This window comes from Corvus moneduloides, chromosome 6 (assembly GCF_009650955.1).
Source record: "Corvus moneduloides isolate bCorMon1 chromosome 6, bCorMon1.pri, whole genome shotgun sequence".
NCBI classification, from domain to species: domain Eukaryota; kingdom Metazoa; phylum Chordata; class Aves; order Passeriformes; family Corvidae; genus Corvus; species Corvus moneduloides.
The window spans coordinates 18709078-18730158 of NC_045481.1; the positions used below are offsets into that span (position 1 = coordinate 18709078).

The 21081-nt window shown below is 35.3% G+C and overlaps 1 long non-coding RNA gene across 1 annotated transcript; it reads right to left on the bottom strand.

The window, feature by feature from the left end:
• Positions 1 to 14236: 14236 nt before the first annotated feature.
• On the bottom strand, positions 14237 to 20258 carry LOC116446086. The gene is made up of 2 exons (XR_004241040.1): positions 19989 to 20258; positions 14237 to 19130 (listed from the first exon to the last, which is right to left on the bottom strand). It is a non-coding gene; the product is annotated as an uncharacterized LOC116446086 (long non-coding RNA).
• Between the last annotated feature and the right edge of the window lie 823 nt (positions 20259 to 21081).

Consider the following 21081-nt stretch of genomic DNA (forward strand, 5'->3'; position numbering starts at 1 on the left):
AAATATATAAAATACATTTGCTCATCTCAGATCAGCTACGTTTTCTATAGCTATCTTATCCAGCCAGGAAAAGAAAAGGTGATGTAATTAGTCAGCTCTGTTTTCTTTTTCTTCTGAGATTCATGCTGCTCTTAGCCCCACTGGTATTAAGTTAAAACTACCCTGTTCTGAAAGCTAGTTTTATGCCTTTTTTTAAAATTTATTTAATTGAAACCCCAGTTATCCTTATAGATTTTCCTATGCAACTTCAATAGGATATGGTTTTTCTCTTCTTAAATTTTTTAACAGATTGGTTTTTAAAAGCTGAATCTTTACACCCAGAATGTAACTGAAGTGACTAAAGTGATCCTTCTATATAGACACATACAGACTGTATAAACACAGTATTCATGGCTGGGATTATTCACAACAAAAGAAAAAAGAATAGTATAAATGCCACTGTGTTTATTCCTATGAGCAAAAATTTATTATTTTACATCATTGAGAACAAAGTCATCGACTTTAATTTTAAATATATATTAATGTGTGCTTGATAAGAAACACTTCATCTATGTGTAAGACTAAAAGTGACAGCTCTGAAAAATCTGTTGTTAGAACTTCTTTGCCTTGTGGTTTAGTTTCTATTCAAGATTTTCAGATATTTACTCCTGGTGTGCTAGTGTTATATGTTGGGAGTCAGAAACCCCAATTCCCCACAATTCCTCTTTTATTTATTAAAATTAGAAAGGGTAGAGATTGTAATAACTTTAAATATTAAAACAGTGAAATACTTTTTCAATACACGTTTGTTATAAATTATTAAAAATAAAAATAGCAATACACTTCCCTCTTATTTGATAAAATTAAATGAAAAATACTGAAATATAAAATGAAAAAATAATCTGAAAACTACATATCTTATTTTTCCATTTAGTCTTCATAATCATAAAGAAATATTAAATTAAAGATGATGGGACACACCACTCATTGCTTTCTGTTTTGGTTTGTTGTAACAGGAGCTGAACATTGCTAGGTAGTCTCACAGAGAAATTTGGTTCCCATCAGTGTTACCTTATTTAGAAAGAGAAAGTACTGAACAATCCCAGAATTGTTCATCTATATTTTGAAATGAAATGTTCATTTCTGTATTTGATCTTCACATTGTTCACAATGAATTAGCACTGGGATTGTTTTGGAAAGAAGTTAGTGCATTGGGACACTAATCAGAAAAACTGTAATCATATAATCACGAGCAAGTAGGAAAAGCATAAACATACCTGTACCAGAAACCTGATCTAAGAGAAAATAAATCTAAACAGGGTAGAAATACAGAACACATGAGCATAGCATGATTGTGTGGAAAGGATGATATTTGCATAGTACATCCATATCTGAGGTAGATATATAAACATTTTCACTTTTTCAGTTCAGTGAAAGAAATTGGTATTGACAATATTTTGCAAATTGTATTACTTTAATGCTTTTTTGTTTATTTTTTCATCAAATTTGTATTGTCATCATTTGAATTGAATAACTAGGTTGTATTTCAAAGAAAAAAATTGTTTAAAGTATAAAGAAATCATAAAATGATTCTTGTTTCCATTTAAGCATGTAAAAGTGAAATGTGTCTTCAATTTCTAAAACTCCACTTGATTCTTCTTTTGATTTTTTTCTGCTCAATTAAAGAAGAATAACTCTCCTTTTGTATGGAATACAGATTTGCCTTTCAATGTGCAGTAGTGAAACAAAAATAGATGAGAACATTCTGGCTAGTTGTGCATGGAAAAAAAGTGAAATTTTATTTCACACAAGACTGTAGCCAATATACCATTGGTTCTTATCAATTTTATTTTCAATTTCCGTTCCATCCAATAAAAATATTTTATGTATAAAAAATTGATTATAATGCAATTTACAGATCTGATAGTCTTTATAAGTTTTAGTTCCAATAAAGTTCTAAGTTCAAAAATAGTTGAAAGACATCATTATTTTCTACTGGAGACCATCAGTAAACAGGCTTATATGTTTACATGATATTGCACAAGTAGTACAAAACACCAGCTTTAAACATACTGAATATTAGGAAAGCTTTCATGCCATTGAAAGTTACATAAAAATGAACTATATTTATAGAATTGATTTTTAAATTTCTATCCACGTAGTCTTTTCCATCAGAGGGTATTAAACTATTTGGTGAAATTAATTAAACTATGTGACATACGTGTTATATATTTCACATTAAATATCTTGTCTCCTTTGCAAGGATATATGCTTAAGTGTAAAGAAATGATAAGTGCAGTGATATGATGTAAGGAAGTGTTATGTAGGCTTCTCTGATGAGAAAGCTATATAAACTGGTTAGGGTGCCAAAATCAGATACAATCTGTAAGACCAATCTATTCTAGCAGTGTGGCTGCTGACCTGTTTTTTTTGTGGGGTTTTTTTGGTGGTTTTGTTGTTTGTATTTATATATTTTTTTTAATTTTTCGTTTTTTATTACACTTTTAAATGGGTTAGCTCTGATACAGTTCTGCATTGTGCCAGGCAGACAAAATATAAGTGATATTTTGAAGCCAGGGCAGAATTCAACTTCTGTTTCTTTTGGACAGAAGTAATGGCATGCAGACAGAAGCAGATGTGCACTAGGAGATAGACATTTACAAAACTAAATGTATTAGCACTGGAATGATACTGGCTTCTCCAAATGATATCTGACTGACATTGTTTAATGCCAACATAGTAAAATCTGACACTGCGGAGGAGGTAAAAACACAAACAAAAGACATTTTTAGCATAAACTGAAAACTCCCTCATACTGGTTCATTTTAATTAAAAGTTAAATCTATTCTTTTGTAATTTTTTTTTAAAAGTCATTAAAGTGGCCATAAGGTTATTTTTGTTATATTTCACTTAAAAGTATATATTTTTGCCTAAATTCTGGTGCCTGTCCAGATGCTGCTGTTATCATTTTGGAATCTGCAGCTTAGAGTTTTCCAGTACAATCTTTTTGTCTGTTTAAATAGGTCAAAGATATCCATCCTACATTTGAGAAATCTGGATGCTTAATTCCAGTCTCAGATAATTCATAGTGCAAAAATGTAAAGTTCTTAAGATAAATATTATTGTGGAAATGCTGAAAAACTTTTATCTGGTACTGTAAAGACGGATTCTGTAATCAGAATTAGGTTAACTACACTTTATCCTTCCTTATTATAACTGGTTTCCTCAAGTTAAGACAATAAAGTGATGCTACCAATATACATGCAATTGATCTTCACTGCTTTAATATAATTAGCTCTTAATTCTCTCATTAGGTCCTCTGGATCTGTTTAAATTTTGAAAGTGATTCAAAGAGATGCCTTAATTGTTATTGTATACAGTTTAATGCATGCTGCATAGAATCTCAGCAGTGAACACCTACAAGTTCCCCCTCTGCCTTTTTTGTCTGTGTCTGTATTCAATTTCCATGTTTCTAACAACCAAGCATGCAGTCTCAACAGACCCTCAAAGCAGGTTAATTGTTGCTCCATTATAGCTTTCATACATCCTGGACTTGTGGCATTTGGCTGATTTACATGAAGGAAACATTTTTTTTTTTGTCTCTTTTTCTCTTTTTCAGTGTCTTGGTATATAAAATTGACAATATTGTTGTCTTATGTCTATTAGGATTTGATCCTATATGCTTTAGCAATAGCCTTCTTCACACAAACTTGTGTTAGAAACGAGGAATCAAGAGACCTAGTGAGCACATTGACTAATACTAAGCAAATTGGCTGAAAAAAATCTGTCCAATATTTGGTAACATCATATATAGTGTGTGTAGTGTAGTTCTGCATCATAGCAGTCACCATATAGAAAGCCTCCTATTTTTTTGCTGGGCTTGTTCTCTGCTTATTTACCCTGCAAATGAAGGACACACCCATTGTATCAAACTAGCTGTGTTTCCCCTGTAGTTAATAGTTTTGAGAACTTGCAAGCATACGTCTTGTATGCAGATGTTGGCTATTAATAGAGTAAGAAAAGACATTGCTGTTATTTGGAGTGATGCAGGGCTACGATATACTAATGTGTGCATTCATTGAAAAACAGGAAGAGGATAAAAAAAACAAAATAGAAGATTTCAGAGAAAAATTGTCTCAAATATTTATTCAGAACAAAAGAGGGGTAGAATAATGCAGTAATCTTAAACTTTTATTAAACCTCTTCCTCCTGTGAATATCGGGACAGGGCAGCTAAAATACGTTGAGCGACAAAACAGCCTAGTTATGAATCTAGAGCTGAAAGTAGGAGGCCCTGGAGTTCCACAAAATATGCAGCAGAGCTTTCTGGAAGTCACACACTACACAATGTTGCTCTTCCAATGTCCCACCTCATGAAACGTCATGCAATCATGCAGCTTCCCAAGGCCATATATCAGAGAAATTCATAAAACTGGCAGTACTTTTCATGAGAACAACTTGCTTTTGACAAAAAGGAATTTTTTTTCAGAAAAAAAATCGATTATGTTTTTTGTCTGCAATTTTCTGATGAAATCTGCCCATAGATAGGGTGAAAAATCTGTCTTCTATTAATGTCAAAGCATTGAGTTTTAGCCTTCTTTTACTTCTGTGGTGTGATTTTCAGATATAAATGATTCTCAGAATTTCCGGAGGACTTAACAATTATCATGGATCTATCTTATGCCTTCTCATGTATCCAGCAGGGACCAAGACCACATCCTTCAGCAGAACACCACAAATGATAGCTGTTACTTATGATTACATCTAGCCATACTTCATTAAGGTTAAGTCTGATAACTAAAGATCATTAATATCTGTACAAGCATCCAATACAATCTTATAACAACTATGACCTTTGTAGTTTCCTGGGAAGATGTAACAAAGCAAACTCTAATTTTGAGTTAAAAATGTTTCTTTTAGAGGCTTTGATTTTTACTCTTTAATTTTAGTGTGGCCTGTTGTTCTTGTATCACAAACTATTGAATTCAGCAGCACCTGAAACAGCTCTGTAAACTCTATGCCTGTTTCTTTTGCCAACTCTTCATTACTTAAATTTCTAATATCCACTTTTCTGGAAATAAGAGGATAGATCAATTAAATTTTTTACAATACCAGTTATTAAAGGATATATTATGAATTGGTTATTTTTTATTTCTAAGTACTTACAGTAAACTTGGGATTTACTTGAAATTATATTAAGAGATACTATAGAAGTTTGCATGTCTTTTTTTTTTTAAATTGTCTTTTCCATTTCGAAAGTAATAATGATTATTCTCAAAAAGTCTGTATTAGTACATATCACCTCATGTCACAAGAAAACACCATCATTAGTCTGAACAGCTTGGAATAAAGCCCCAGGAAACTAAATTCATATGATACTACCAAGCTAGAAAAAAATGATTCAGAGAATGCAACCTAAATCACCTGGACTAATTCAAGTTTTATGTTTTTAGCTATGAGGCTGAACTGAGTCAAAATGCTATCAGTTCGCATAGAAATTACATGCTCATGTGTGAATTTTTAATAGCAACCATTGTCATGCAAGTTCAGAAACACTTGGAAGATCTGGTTTAGTGGTGAGCCCTCTGGTAATTACAATAACAAATAAAGAGGTCACATACTGAACACTAAAGTAACTACAATGAATGAATCTATTAAAATAGATATATTTTGAAGTATAAAAGGAGTTATTAAGATGTAAAGAGAAGAAAAAAGTAAAACAGAAGTGTAAGGAAAAGGTTATAAAACTACATTGGGAGCATAAAACCCAGATTCAATATTATACAAATGTTGTAAGGGGCGATTTTCATTTATTTTAGAGAATTTCCAATTAAAATTTTACTGGAAAGAAAATCCTTGGCATTAATTAGTTCTTCTAAGAGAAAGATAATCTCCAATAATTAAGGAGTTAGAATTAATCCTTTTTAAAGAGAGAACATCCACCTTGTTCACATTAAATTGTCTTCTGAACATTTTTTAAAAGGAAAGAAATTGTTCAATAGGTACATGTTCTGTCGAAAACCATAAAATGGAAGAATTTACAAATTCAATTTTCTTTGCAATGACTTGAAATATGCTACATCAGATTATCTTTATTATTATCTACCATAACATACAGTGTAAACAGCCTGTATTTATACTCATGGCTATTGTAAAATTGCTGTGCTGTTGTGTTGGCACTTAGAAATATCAGTTTTCAAGCATTTCTATAATGTCAGTATATAGAATGTCTTATAGGAAATGCAATCTATGTTTTAGATCAGTACCATGGGAGGTTAATAAACTTTTCCAGTAAGTCTTTCCTCTTCACTTTTCAGATGCCACCCTCACAATACTGTGAACTTGCCTCAGTGTGAAATGCATGAAATGAAACTGAAAACGCGGAAAACTCTGAGTTACACACTTTAAAATTATTTCACCTTGTATAGTTTCAGCATTGCATTTATGTCTTCCAGTTCCCTGTCAGAAGCTACCATATGCAGCAACTCCTAAGTCAGACGCTAAGTTTAAAGATAAGATATGAAAATTTGGAAATACGACTGTTACAAGCATGTGTGCTCTCTGGTGAAAAACAAGAATTTGAATAAATTCACTTGAACAGGCAAATGCCAGAACATGCCTTGAAATTAATTAGGATGATGATGAGCAGCCTGATTGCTGGACACTGGTTTTGTATTTTCTTTGCAGATTTTCACAAATCAGTGAAACAGCTAGCAGAGAGCAAGAAAACACATGCAGCAGCAAATTAGTCTTTGTAAAAAACCTGTAAGGATGAACAGTAGCATTGGAAAGGTAGATAATGCTGAGGATGATCAGACACCCCTTCCAGACAGGAAACAGAAGTTTCTTGTCAAAAAATAATTGTCATTATTAGATTCTAAAATGACTATCAACGGATGATTTGGTGATATAATGGCAAGGGTCAGATAAAAGGATGGCAAGGGTCAGATATTTGAAATTTAGGATGGAAGATATTATCCCTCTATTTTGAAGAAGAATTACGGGTTTTTTTCTATGTGTTTTTTCTCATTCTTTCTTTTCTTTTTTCCCTTCTTTTTCATAAACTCCAGATTCTGGAATATCTGAATTAATCTGATTATCTAATTAATCTAGACTCTGTGTGGTAATGGCCACAGATTCTTTTTCAATGCAAAGAAATGCTTAACTAGAATTGGATTTTAATACTGTCCCTGCCCAGCTCCATGGGGTCCCGCGTGCCCCCACAGCAGCACGGGTGGGTTCAGTGTTACAGTCGGGAGCAAAGAGCTGAGAAGGGCATTTGCGTGCGTTCCCACAGGAGCATTTATTGCTGCTACACTGTCCAAGGGTGCAGAGGCAAATAGGAGCGTGATCCCAAAATTCACAGTTTTATCCGGGGGCGGGGAAAAGGCAGCACCAGGGAACGGGGACCAATGGGGAAGCTCTGGGGGAGTGACGAGGGGCAGAGGCTGACAGGCAACCCGGGAATCCAAACTGGGGTAGATGAACATAACAGACCAATGCAGCCTGGGGGAAGCCTTCCTGGTCACCCGAACGTAAAGTGGTTCTTGTGGCACTAGGGACTTGTCTTACTGAAAACTCTCTGTCCCTTGTAATGTCACTGGCCACCACAGGATTTTGTGCTGTTATGTTTTCTCTTATATTAGATTTAGGTGAGGTAATGAATAGGTCAGCAAGTAAACTTAGCCCATCCCTCTATTTGCATTTTACTTTAGAATACATCACATTGATTTAATTTGAATTCCTCGTGGGACTATAGTAGTCTAGTCTGAATGTGCCTCAATTAGGAAGATAAAATCCTGATTCCCAGAACCCTCCTTACCTATGTTATATATTCATTACATAACCTTTCTTGCTTCTTCTTTCAGTCACAGTATATTACCTATGCTCACGGGCAAACTCCAAACTCTAAATAGTCCCACTGGAATGTGGAAGTATTTTGGGTAAACTAGTCTCCTTTTCTTTGCCTTCTGAAAATTAAAACAGCAAAGTATGCGTGAAAGCTGCTTAATTCAGGCGTCAAATAGCAGGTCTCTGCATTTAAAACATGGCTTGTTTCTTCATATTTCTTTCTGATTTCTGCATCCTTTCCTGGCAGACATTAATCTTCCCCTCTTTAACACAGAATACTGAAGGAAGGAAGGGGCACCAATTAAGACTCTGTTATCTCCGTAAGGACAGGCAATTTCTTCACTAATTGAATTAAAGATTGTGGAGGGCAGCCATTTGCCTTTAATCCAAATTTGTTTCTGTAATTAATAAAATATGTCTCTGACGCTGAAAAGTTACAATCATAAACTTAACTAATATTTGACCTCAAGGAAAGATCATTTTTTCTAACACATGAACAAATGTATTTTCAGCAAAGTATATTCAGTAATAAGAGCAACTGTGGGCTAGGGGATTTGTTTATGTGTAAGACAATATTTTCTTAAAAAGAAAGAAGATTACACTAGATGGTGATATAAACCCTCATAAATGGATAATGTTCTCACAGTGAGAAACAGCAAATGTAATGCCTAAAGGACACCACTGGATAGATAATGTAGTGTATAAAAAGTGAACCTATGCCTTGATACAAACTGTACATTGTGTTTGGATGCTGGTACATATGAGGAATCTGAGGGTATAGTTTTCTTTTATTTTACAGCCATATAAAAGTGAAAATAAAAATATTCCTTTTTTTATTATTGTTCTATTTTTCCTTTGTATTTTGTTATAAAACTAGAATCACAACTGAGCATGTTCACTAGCATCCCAACCCTCCTACACATTTTTAGTTGCCCATATGGAGGTGTCAGATATAATCTGAAAAATGGGAGTAGTATCAACGTTCACAGTTATTACTCTTGTGGCAACCATTTTACAGAGAAGACAGCACAGTTCACCATGTACCAGTGTGTTATTGTCACAGGAGGTGCAGAAAACAGTATGTTTATGCAGCTTCTAAAGTGATACTTTAACTGCGGGATAGAATCACTGGCAGTGTTTAAGGAATAAAATAGTCTCCAACCCAGTTAGCTATCCTTTTGTTTTCTTGTCATTTTACCAAATTTTAAATCTATTTCCTGAGATCTAAAACATTTTCCAATAACCTGTAAAGAAACATGATGCAGTCTTTGTCAGAAACATTTACAAAGTGTCTCTTTTCACTTTTCACTTCTGTTGATTCCAAGTTAACAAGATTCTTAATTTTATGCCCAAGATTCTTGACTTTAATATGTCAAGTTGATGATTTAGGTTTAGCACAGAGTACAAAAGATCATAACTCATTTTTATGAAAACATTGGAATGTAGATTACATGATGCACATTTATTTATTTTAACTCACATTATTTAAGAAAACCAATTCATTTCATGTTTAATTAAATGAGGAACACATATTTAAAAATAAGCTGAAGACTTCAAATGAAAACTCTAAAGATTAGCACTGAATGTTCATACTCTAAATTTTCTTCATGAATATTCAATTAAATGGCACAAACTCCACAAGCTCACAGTTTTCCTGCTTTCCAAAGGTCTCTAAAAATAAAAGACCTAATTTGCTAAAATAATAGTTGGAGGTTTATGCTGGAATAATATTAAAGATGCCAAGAGTGTTACACTGGTATTTTATTGGGGTAAAGTCATGGTGATTTAGGACTGAAAAATTTTAAAACTTATTGATTTTGTTTCTCTAAGAGAAAGGTCTAAACATCTGAAGAAATAACTCAGTAAAAGACCTCAAGACATGCAGAGTCACACACCCAAGCCCTGACAGCTTGCTTGGAAGCCTCTTGCTATGTAGTACAGCACTCTTCTTTGTATTTTCATTCTTTGCAGTGCTAGTTTCACCCTATATTCCTTCATGACAATGTCCAGCATTTGCAGTATAAAAAAGTTAATTCAAAGAAAGGAAGAAATGAATTCAGAAACATAACTAAAGGGAGAAAAAAAGAAACATAAAATTTAAAAAATTGACCCACAGAATACAGTTACTGGAAAACAGAGGTTTAATTTCTTAGCCAGTGTAAATCAGCACAGCTTCCCTGGCATGAACAGATCATTGCCAGTAAACCCAAGAGTTGGGAAAAAAGACAAAAAGGTTATTATGGCGGAAATGAAAGGATTAGAACAATAGAAGATTCAGAAACATCCTTTATTTTATTGCATACACATCTGTGCTTCTTAAATATATGGGTGTGCATTTGAAACCAGATGTAAAGTTTAGATTTAGTATTTTTTTACATTTTTAGCGTTTGGATAACTTAAAAACACATGGTCCAAGTGGAGAACTATCAGTGTTTTTAAAAACGTGGAAAATTCTTGAAGAACATACTTCTCAGAGAAAGGCAAAGTGGAATAAAAGTGCTGTAAAAAATATCCACCTCTGCACTGATAAATCAAAACATGATCGTATGCTGGCAGGAATAGCAGTGTCATATCATTTCCAACTGTTGCATACTCGATCTGAATTCTGGTCAGAAAGCTGCAGTAGGTTGCTATTCTGGCAGAATATGCCCATTACGTGTCTCAGTATTCAACATGAGATAGGCATCAAAGACCAAAGAGTTGATGAGAGCATGAAATAAAGGGTTTCCTATATTTCCATGTGAAATGTTTACCATTCTCATTGTAGGGAAGACAACTTGGATAAAATAGGCAAGCCACTCTTATGTGATTAATAAATATAACAGCAAATTACGTCCACTCATTCTGGAAAAAATTTTTATTTCTTTCTAAGATGTGATAAATCACAGGATCACAGAATATCCTGAACTGGAAGGGACCTGCAAGGACCACTGAAGTCCAACTTCTGGCACTACCCAGGACAGCCCAAGGAACCACACTATGTGCTGAGTTCATTGTCCAAATGTTTCTTGAACTCAGACAGACTTGCTGTGACCACTTCCCTGGGGAGCCTGTTCTATGCACAGCCGCTCTCTGGCTGAAGAACCTTTTCCTAATACCAGCCTAAACACCCACTGACACAACTTCAGGCCATTCCCTTGGATCACCGGAGAGAAGAGGTCAGTGTTTGCCCCAACTCTTGCCCCCATGAGGAAGTATAACTGCAATGAGGTCTCCCCTCAGTCTCCTCCAGACTGAACAGACCAAGTGACCTCACCGCTCCTCATATGACTGCCTCTCTAGGCCTTCACCATCCTCCCAATCACCTCCTTTGGATGCTTTCTAATAGGTTTACATCTTATGTTGCAGTGCCCAAAACTGCTCACAAGACTCAAGATGAGGTCGCAGAACAGAGCAGGACAATCCCTCCCTTGCCCAGCTGGCAATGCTGTGCCTGATGCACCCCTAGGACATGCCTTACTCCTGGCTGCCAGAGTGTGGCGATCTGTTTACCCACTGCTTTTCTGATCCTATATTCCACCCCCCCCCCCCCCCCACTTTCCCTAGACCTGGCCACTCCCTGAGGTTCTCCCTATTGGTTCCTGTACCCCAACTCTGCCCATCTACCTCCCTTGAGCCCCTGAGAAAAACCCCCTGCGCATGGATAGCAAGGTATCTCTGTGTCTGGGGATCGCAGGGACAAGATGTGATTAAAGTCCTCTCAGACCCTCATGGAGAGGCCCTTCTCACCTCCTTTGCCATCCCCGTGTTGTAAGGCTGATAGCTGGCCGGAGCAAAACTGCGGAGCAGTCCGAAATGGACTATGGGATAGCGACCGGGTCGCATTGCCCTAAGCAGCCCTGCTGAGCTTTCAGGAAAGCTACAGCTGCTAAACTAAACCTAGTGATTACAACATCAGGGCACTGCTGACTCATCTTCAACTTTCCGTCAACCAGTACTCCCAGATCCCTTTTGCAGCACTGCTCTCCAGCCTCTCATTCCCCAGTCTGTCTGTACATCCAGGGTTGCCCCATCACAGGCACAGAAATTGTCACTTGTCTTTGTTAAGCTTCTTACAGCTGGTGGTTGCCCAGACTTCTAATTTGTCCAGGTCTCGCTGCAGGGCCTCTCTGCCTTCAAAAGAGTCAACAGCTTCTCCAAATTTACTATGGTCTGTAAACTTACTTAGTAACCCTTCAAGTCCTCCATTTGGGTTGTTAAATGAAGGCGTTGAAGAGAACTAGCCCTGAGATAGAGCCCTGCATAAGCGCACTAGTGACAAGTGCCAGCCTGATGTAACCCCATTTATCTTAACCCTTTGTGCCAGTTGTTCACCCATTACATTAAGTACTTATCCCAAAAATGCCTGTTTTCTCAAGTACGTGCATCCAATATAGGTAACAAATTAAAAATATATAGGAAGACTCTCAGCCTCACTGCAGTGCCTCTTACATTTCTTACATGATCTGTTTCCAGTTATGACACTTAAACAAAAATCTCTTATTTAGAAAGCAGTGTTCTTAATTTTCATACAAACGTGCATGTAGAGATGTTAATCTTCAGTATTCTTTCTTCTCTGAAATTACTGAAGTACATTTGGCATGACAGCCTTGTAGTGTCTGTGTGTTGGTGGTACCAGCAATAACAACATTTATGAATATAGATACTTCTGTTCTCTTCATCTTCAGGATTTATATGTGTGCTTGTTAGGAAGTAATTGCAGTCCTTGCGCAGGTTTTATTGTGTTCTTATTTATTCTCACACAAACTATTGGTATTGAAACATTTGCTGTTCTTTTTTTCTGTTCAGTTCTTGTGTGAAAAAAACTTACTAGTTTTATCCACCTTATCTGTGATAATCCCAGGAGTAACACAGAAACTGAGGAAACTTTCACCTAGCTGGTCTTCAGCATCCTCATGAGGGGAAGTAGAGGGGCAAGTATGATCTCTTTGCTCTCGTGACCACTGACACAACTGGAGGAAACAGCATGAAGCTGAGTTAGGGGAGGTTTAGGTTGGATATCAGGAAAAAGAGTTTCACCCAGAGGGTTGCTGAGCATTGGAACGGGCTCCCCAGGGAAGTGCTCACACCACCAGCCCTGGCACAGTTCAAGAAGAGATTGGACAATGCTCTCAAACACATGGGGTGACTCCTGGGGTGTCCTGCACAGGGACAGGGTTTGCACTCTATGATCCTGATGAGTCCCTATCAACTCAGCATATTCTATGATTCTACATGCCGTGCTCAGTGTTACATCGCTCTTTCTAGCCCTTGGCTCCAACATTCTTTGATCCATATTGACTCAGATACAAAAAAAGATGTAAAATATCTTCATTCAGTCTGTGGATAAGCAGTTAAATTCTTTTCTCAAGAAGGGAGAGATTGGGTCTCAAAGACTTCTGGCCTATGGAAAAAAAATATTAAAACAGGAGTCCTATTTGCAAAGTGAATATTTTATCCAACATATTGATATGCAAAAATTGTGAGACTATAGTTGTGATACAGTGTACTGGATTCAGAATATAGATCTTCAGAACACTTGTAAGGATATTAAGCAGGTTGAAGTTAATCTCATATTGACAATAAACAACACTGCTAAAGCAGAAGATTAATTCCTGGATAGTATTTGCTCCTGCTACTCAATCCCCAAGGCTAGTTTACCTTTTAAATATAGGTATTGTAGATGAATATCTTGGTATTCAGCAATAAAATTCACCAAAATCCTATTTTAAGGAAACAAAGTAAAATTTCTGCATATAATTTCTGTTGCCTGTTTTACCAGTGTTCTGCTAAGTTGCTCTCTGCTATCTTTTCATATTTTCTCTGCAGACAGTTTAAAAAAAAAATGATTCAGTGCTGTTTTCTGTGAAACATCCAGTTCAAATTATTTCCAACCTTGATGCTACTGTGATAAAATTCTTTATTGCTTTTTTGTGGTTTTTACTTAGAACAGGATGCTTCCACATTTAGTGAGGCTTTGCCAAAGCCACATGTGTCTCTTGGCCGGTTGGACAGTAGAAAATAGAAAGATCCATCAATCAAAAGAATTGAGAAAAGCAACTCATGTTGAAGATTTTCAATTTGTTTCCATTTTCATTTTGATCTAAGTTAGACCACTTAGTGTGGTGTTCTGGCCCACTGGATGCTGTTTGATCACTTGGACTACAGTCAGTACATTCCTGTGTGTGCTTGGAGTTTTGCTTGTTTGCCAAATGCATCACTACAGTCTATTAGACCTTGAACTCGTGCTGGGCACAGCAACGTGGCCTGACAGTGACTGTTGATGAGTGCAATGTACGTGCTGCACATGTATATTAAATTTATGTACTTACTATTTGTACCCCTTACTTTTCTTTCCCTAATGCATTTCTTACATCATGCAGTGCAATGGAAACATGTGTCCAACTTGTAGCAGCAGATACAAGAAATCAAGTGATGCCAGACTGTATTTTTAAATAATGAAGGATACAATAACAATATTATAAACACATTACACAAATCAGTGTTTCATCAGTGTCTTGAATATATCATTCTCTATAGCTTTTAAGGCAGTTGTAAGCTGCTTATATTTGTCACACTCTTATTACCTCTGTTATATCTTTTTACTATCATGACCCCAATTAACTTACGAAGTAGGAATAATTGTTTTTTTCTAAATGAATAAAAATCTGGAAATAACAAATATTTTCAGTATTAGGACAATGAAACTGTTTGTCTACAGCTATTTTTTATGACTAAAAAATTCACTAGCAATGACTGTGAAAACATATCTGAGCAAAGCTGAGATTCAGCTCTTTCTAAATTCGTACAAATTCTACTTTTACACAGCCAGAAATACCAAAGATCTAATGCAACCTACTGAAAGAGTAATACTCTCTCATGTCATACTAAAAGCACAGCTGCATTTTGCTTTCGTGCAACCATAATCCAAGTTGCAAAACATTTCAAACACGGGGATAAAATACAATTCCTGCCATGATTAACTTGTTTTTTATGCATATGCAGTCATAAGAGGTAGATAAATAAAAAATCTCTGAGACAATATTGTCTAAATCAATATGCAGTAGGAATGGGTACATCAGCAAATGGATACCAACATTTTTCATGAGCATCATGATGTAGAATTTTAAGGGGAGAGATGAAATATGGTAACAGTTAGCTGCTCTGAAAATATTTCTGAGAAACTCCTCCCATGTCTGAGAGGTAGCATGAAGCTTTTTTGAAAATATAACAAATAGTGGCACATCCACTTGAGGTATGAGGTGACATTTTATCATAAATAAGATATGGTAGCTGGCTGTTTCAAGGTTGTTAAGGTCCTTGAAAATGAAGGAAAGTGGATTATGCTTCATTGTAAAGAGATGAAGAAGTACAAGTAGCTGATGGAAAAATTTTAAAAGGGAGGGCAAAAGCCAGGAGAAAGTAAATGGATGAATAAGTGGGTCAAGACTTAACAGTGGATGTCAAAACAAGGAGAAAATGTTGTTTTAACTGAAAAGCAGGATGTATCTAGACAAGATCTTTAGCTCTATAATTTGCAAAAAACTACACCTAAACAAGTGCAAACAAAATTAGGCTCTGAAGAGCCAGAGTGATATCAAAGACAAAAAATGGCACTTAAAAGTGAGCCCTGTCATGGCACTGTATTAGCAGTTCTTTAGAGCCCCTGCTGGGACTGTTACCAAGAGATGATGTAATGGGAGTGACTTTCATTTGTCAGGTAAGAAAGTTGTACTGAAACAATGAGCAGTGAAAGGCTAATTTGATTGGAAATTGTTCTTGTGCATCACATTTTCTGTAGAAAAAGGCCTCGTAAGAACAAAAGTAAGGAATTGGAAATGGAGGATGGAAGGAAAAAGACCACTTCCTGCTCTTTGAAAGACTAACTGTTTTACACAGGTGAAGAGTGACCAGGAAAGGAGAGTCAAGAAACAAAAATCAAGCAAGTTTTCAGAAGGATCTTGGTTAGCAGCATTGAAGGCAGTTGATCAGTCAGGGAGCATAAAAGGGGCAAAATTGTGTTGAATTTAGCTAGGTTTCAAACCTGTAAGAAGAATATCCTTGTGTCAAATTAATAAGTGATTACATAGCATTAGTCCTTCTTAAATTCTATTGCTCTGTTTTTAGTAACACACCTGGAATGCATAACTGAAAGGAAATACTGTTGCCATACAGAGGTTTTAGAAGTTATTATTAATAGTTTTGTTTTGGTTAACTTTCCATTTCTACCTTCATTCCTCTTTCAGGATGCTAAATTATCCTGTGATATCACACAATAAAGCCAGAATTTTCCTTGCCTCTTTTTTTAATTTGTATTTGAAAACAGGGATTTGAATTTGGGTCTTTTGATTCCAGCAAAATACAGTTCAGTTGTACTCAATGATGTTAAATGTCTTTTCTCACTTTAATTGTTCTATGATTCTATGAAATTTGTTTTAAAATTTTACAACAATTTCCAAAAATTATACAAAAGAGACAGAAAATTATTTCCGGTGCCTGTTTTTGGAGTAGTGGGTCCACAGCAGGGCCACTAATGATACTATCTCTTTCTTTAAAGTCAACAAAATCTCATCTTTAGAAAAAGCTCTGGAGGATTGACCTATAACTGACTATTACCTACAGCTAGCTGACTATTCAAGGAAACTATCTGCAACATGAAATAGAAAGAAAATTTTCAGCAGAACTTTTAGGAAAAAGCAGTCTTTTGGACAAGATCCCATAGGAAAATATGCTTCTCTGGCTGTATAAGCTTTTATTTCCTATGCAATGCAATAAGCATCCAGAAACAGTCAGAAATCTTTAGAAACAAAACAAAACAATAGAACTTTAATGTACTGCTAAAATACTAGAAGTGCAGAGATACTTTCATAGTACCAGTTCCTAGGGTTTTTGGGTGGGTTATTTTTGCATTACCTGCAAAACAAAAGGTCATAGTACAGATTTCTTTAGATTTTTATGTGTCTAGAGTGTAATTTTAGTAGAATTTGCAGTAGGACTGATAAACCTAGATTAAATGGTAGTCTGGCATTCAAGCTACTGGAGTGTCTTTATTAACTATTGTCAGAAATCTGGTCTGTGGTATTTTCTTTGGTTACAGATCTCATAACTGCTATGTTTGTTACCTCAAAAACCAAAATACTGTAAGTTTTCATGCATCTTTCACTTCTGTATTTCAATACTATTGAAATACAGCAGCTAGTCCAGAATACATATGCTCATCTCTTATTTAAATTTTTTTTTCCAGAAAAACTTACTCTGTGATTCTGCCCCTGTTGCCTTTTCATTTCCCGGTAAAAATGATCATGAGGCATGTAAATATTTGAGTCCTACATACCTGGACATCCATCCTTCTCAGACATTGTACCAGTAAGGATTGCTCTTCTAATTTTCCCTTTGGATCCTCCTGTCCAGTGGAAAATGTCCATGGCAGGAGGGTTGGAACTAGATGATTTTTAAGGTCCTTTCCAACCCACCCCATTCTATGATTTTATTAAAAGTCCATTGTAAAATGGCCAGTATTGACCAATTTTATATTTCTTCTTCAATATAAATATTTTCCCCCCTCAAAAAACCAGATTGGGAGCAACAATTTTCCATGTATCTATCACTTTATCTTTCAACTGTCCCTCTAGGCAATGACTTCTTTTCTGTGCCACTTTGAAGTGCAAATTGTTGATGTTAAAAAGCAACCACAAGTGTACTTCTCAAACAGCAGCTGTCCTCTTCTCAGATAAAGTTTGATCCTGGACAGGCTGTCATGCTAAATTCCAAAACAAAAATCACATTTCATGAGAAAGAATGCTAAATCTACAAATCTAGAATTGCAGATAAATACTTGCTGAGTGCCAGCTGTATTAAACAGTTTATACAATTCAGGCACTATTTAGCTGAGCAAAAATCAAGTACAATGGCATTGACATAGCTTGTTAAGGTGGAAATTTCAGGTGACTTTCCAGAGAGCTATTACAGAGAAAATGTTGGATGCAACTAAAAAGTGAACTTCGCTGCCTGGTAATGGCATTGAATCTATTATATTAGAGTGATAAAACATTTGCAAGAACATAAAATACTGCATTAAATTAGGAGAAAGGACCCTAAGGAAACCTCTAGAAGGAAATATGAAAAAATCTCCAAAACAAACCACTGAAATTTTAAGCCCTAATACCAGTTTCAAGAAGTGCAAACAAACATGACAATTCCATTTGCATTTCTGGTGATTCTCTCATTCCTCATACTCTTATTGTGCCAAATGCTTTGACAGGTTCAGTTTTCAGGTTCTATCTAATAACATCTAGTTGACATATGTGTTTATTCCTTTTTCCTGTGTTAGTTGCTGTGGACTGGAACGATTGTACTGAAATGTCTAAGGAACAGAAGAAATGGAAGATTTCCAGATTCTCTGTCAATCAGCTTTTTTTTAATTACCATCATTTTTAAAACATTGTTTCCTAATAGACTATGGCAGTTGAACTAAATGGAAATACAATACAGATAAAGAGGCCAGCAACAAGCTTCTCACAAAGAAAAGTTTTAAAGGTGATGTATCTGAACAGCAAATATCATGGCTCAATGCACTACCTGCAATGCTAGTGCAACTCTGTGGATCATTAAATATAGAATATATTTGTGTCTATTTTTTTAGTCTTCATTCTTTTTGAGAACCTCTGTAACAGTGCTCTCACACTGTGATTAACCCTTTCTCCTGCTTGTGCCTTTTCCTGCATTCTAAATAACCCATGGAGAGATAATCAGTGTCCTGATTAGAAGATAAGCAAATATATGTATAGGAGTGGGACCAATGTCAGTTGCAATTAAGAAAACCACAAATTGCCATCTCATTTAAAATTTCTCAGTTGTACTTGTTATCTGAAAATTACTCCCCTCAAATAGTCTTTTAATGTCACAGAATCATGGTTGGGATTGCAAGGTATGTCTGGTGATTATCTATTTCAACTCCCCTGCTAAAGCAGGTTCATCCAGAGTAGGTGGCACAGGATCATGACCAAGCAGATTTTTAATATCTTCAGAGAAAAGTTAGTTTCCATAGTTACTTCTAAAATTCGACCCAAATGAATTCACTGTGTCTATCTATCTATCTGTCTATCTGTCTAATATTTGTGAAATTTTACACTAGCTTCTTTGACATTTTGAAATCTGCACAACTTTAGTCCTGCAAAGGAGTGTTTTATTAATGTTGATTCAGAATCAGCCACAGATGAAGGCTCAATTCAGAACTGTGTTACTGTAGCAAGAGGTTAGTCCAGTCCTAGTTGTTATTGATCTTCTTTCTTAAAGAAAGGATGGTTATGCACTCTCATAAACCTGGAAAAGAGACAAAACTCTTGTTAAAGTTGTATGCGCACAGAGAATACGGTGCATTTTCCCTGTGGTTCACTGGTATTTACTTGTGATATTTTTTTCTTCTGTTAGAAAGATAAAGAATTAATTTAATAGCACTTATTGTGAGATTATAAAAATTGTTTTACCTTAATTTTGAGATGTTTACCCTGAGAAATATAAAAAATGTTACACCTTATATTACAATCCTCTGCATATTTTCCCCAATTTTCTGCTTATGCATCTTAAATAGGACATTATAGAAAGAGAAAAAGAAAAAGAAGAAAAAGAAAAAGAAAAAGGAAAAGGGAAAAGAAAAGAAAAGAAATAGGAGTCAATATATCTCTATATAAAGGGTTATACAAATATCCTGGTATGTGGAAGAAGTGCAAGTAAGACTGGAACGTTCTGAAAATATGGAAATAAAGGAAGGTCAAAGGAACTGTTTTAGTCTTAGCTGGAGTAAAAAGAATCATAGCAAAGATTTTTTTCTGCAGTTAGGCTCTATTTTATCTTACTGCACTATGTATATTTTAATGTTAGAACATTGTCTCACATGGCCCAGGAATATAAAACATAAAATTAACCTTTTTGTGATAAAGAGTTGCCAATGATATTATGTATGTACATGTTGAAACCTCGTCAAATGTTTCACCACCAGGGATGTCTTTTTCCCAGAAGGATTTAAGTAATATTAATAGAGCAAGATAAATTCTTCATTGTTCTATAACATGCTCTGGTGAAACTCTTCAGGCTGCCAAACCAATGCTGAATGTGTGGGAAAACTGTGTTTTTGAAAGCAATACACAACAGTAATCAAGAACAAAGAATGCTTTTACTTACATGCAGTTGGGGAGTGCGCTCAGAATAAGCATGAACATTCTGCAAAACCAAGGAGAAGTCCTCATTTTATTACCTCTCCTATATCCTTGGCTGGACAGACTCTGCTCCAGATTGTCAGATTGCATCAAACATTACAGCTTCAGTAATGGCAAAGTTCATTAGAAGGACACTTCACCAGCCTATTAAAGGAGCCCCTTCTGCAGCAGATTGTTTCTTTGCTGGTCAGGAAAATGGATGCCCCACAGCACAGCTTTTAGGGGTTAGCCTGTCTGGCAACAGGAAGAAGTGTGGAAGAATCAAGAAATGTCTGATTACTTATTAATAGCAGTAGACAGCAGGAATTCTTGTTTGCAGGACACATTCTAGCTTAGAAAAGATTTTTTTGCAAATACATTTTTCTCTTAAAACATATATTGACAGTCTTGTTCTTATAAAATAAAGATGCCGACATTGTTTTTCAAAACCCTTGTCTGAAATATGTTTAAAGTTAAGATAATAGCTGGTTTGCAGGGCTCAGCTAAAACAAATATTGCATTTTTTATTAAGTTTATTCCCTGTGTATATTTGCATACATATAGAAACTAAAAATTTAGTACATCATAAATACCTGAGCTGGAAATAGTGCAGTTTGGAATTAAATCAACGCATGTTCATTTTGAACCCACAGGTGAATTAATTAATTAAGTTCAGGAGAATATGAAATCATTTTATTTCATACAAAAAAAGAAAATATTTATATTTCACATAGTAAAATCTACTGTAAATTCTGTAAAAAAATCTCATCATGTTATCAGATCTATGGATGTGGAAATTATACCTACTTGGTATTATGTGTGGCAATAAAGGTCCAGTTCAGCTTTTAAATAGATGAACACTGTCAGAATAAAGCCTATTAGCTTATGCTAGATATTGATATAATATACTTTGAAGTTTATAAAAAAAGAAATGAAAAGTGATTAAAAATAATGTCCCAAGCTTAAAGCCTATTTATTGTGTACACTTTTCACATTCACAAGAGCATATATTGCTCCATGAACCAATTATTAGAAGAGAATTTTATTATGAAAGAATAATCGTCTGTCTTTATCTGAGG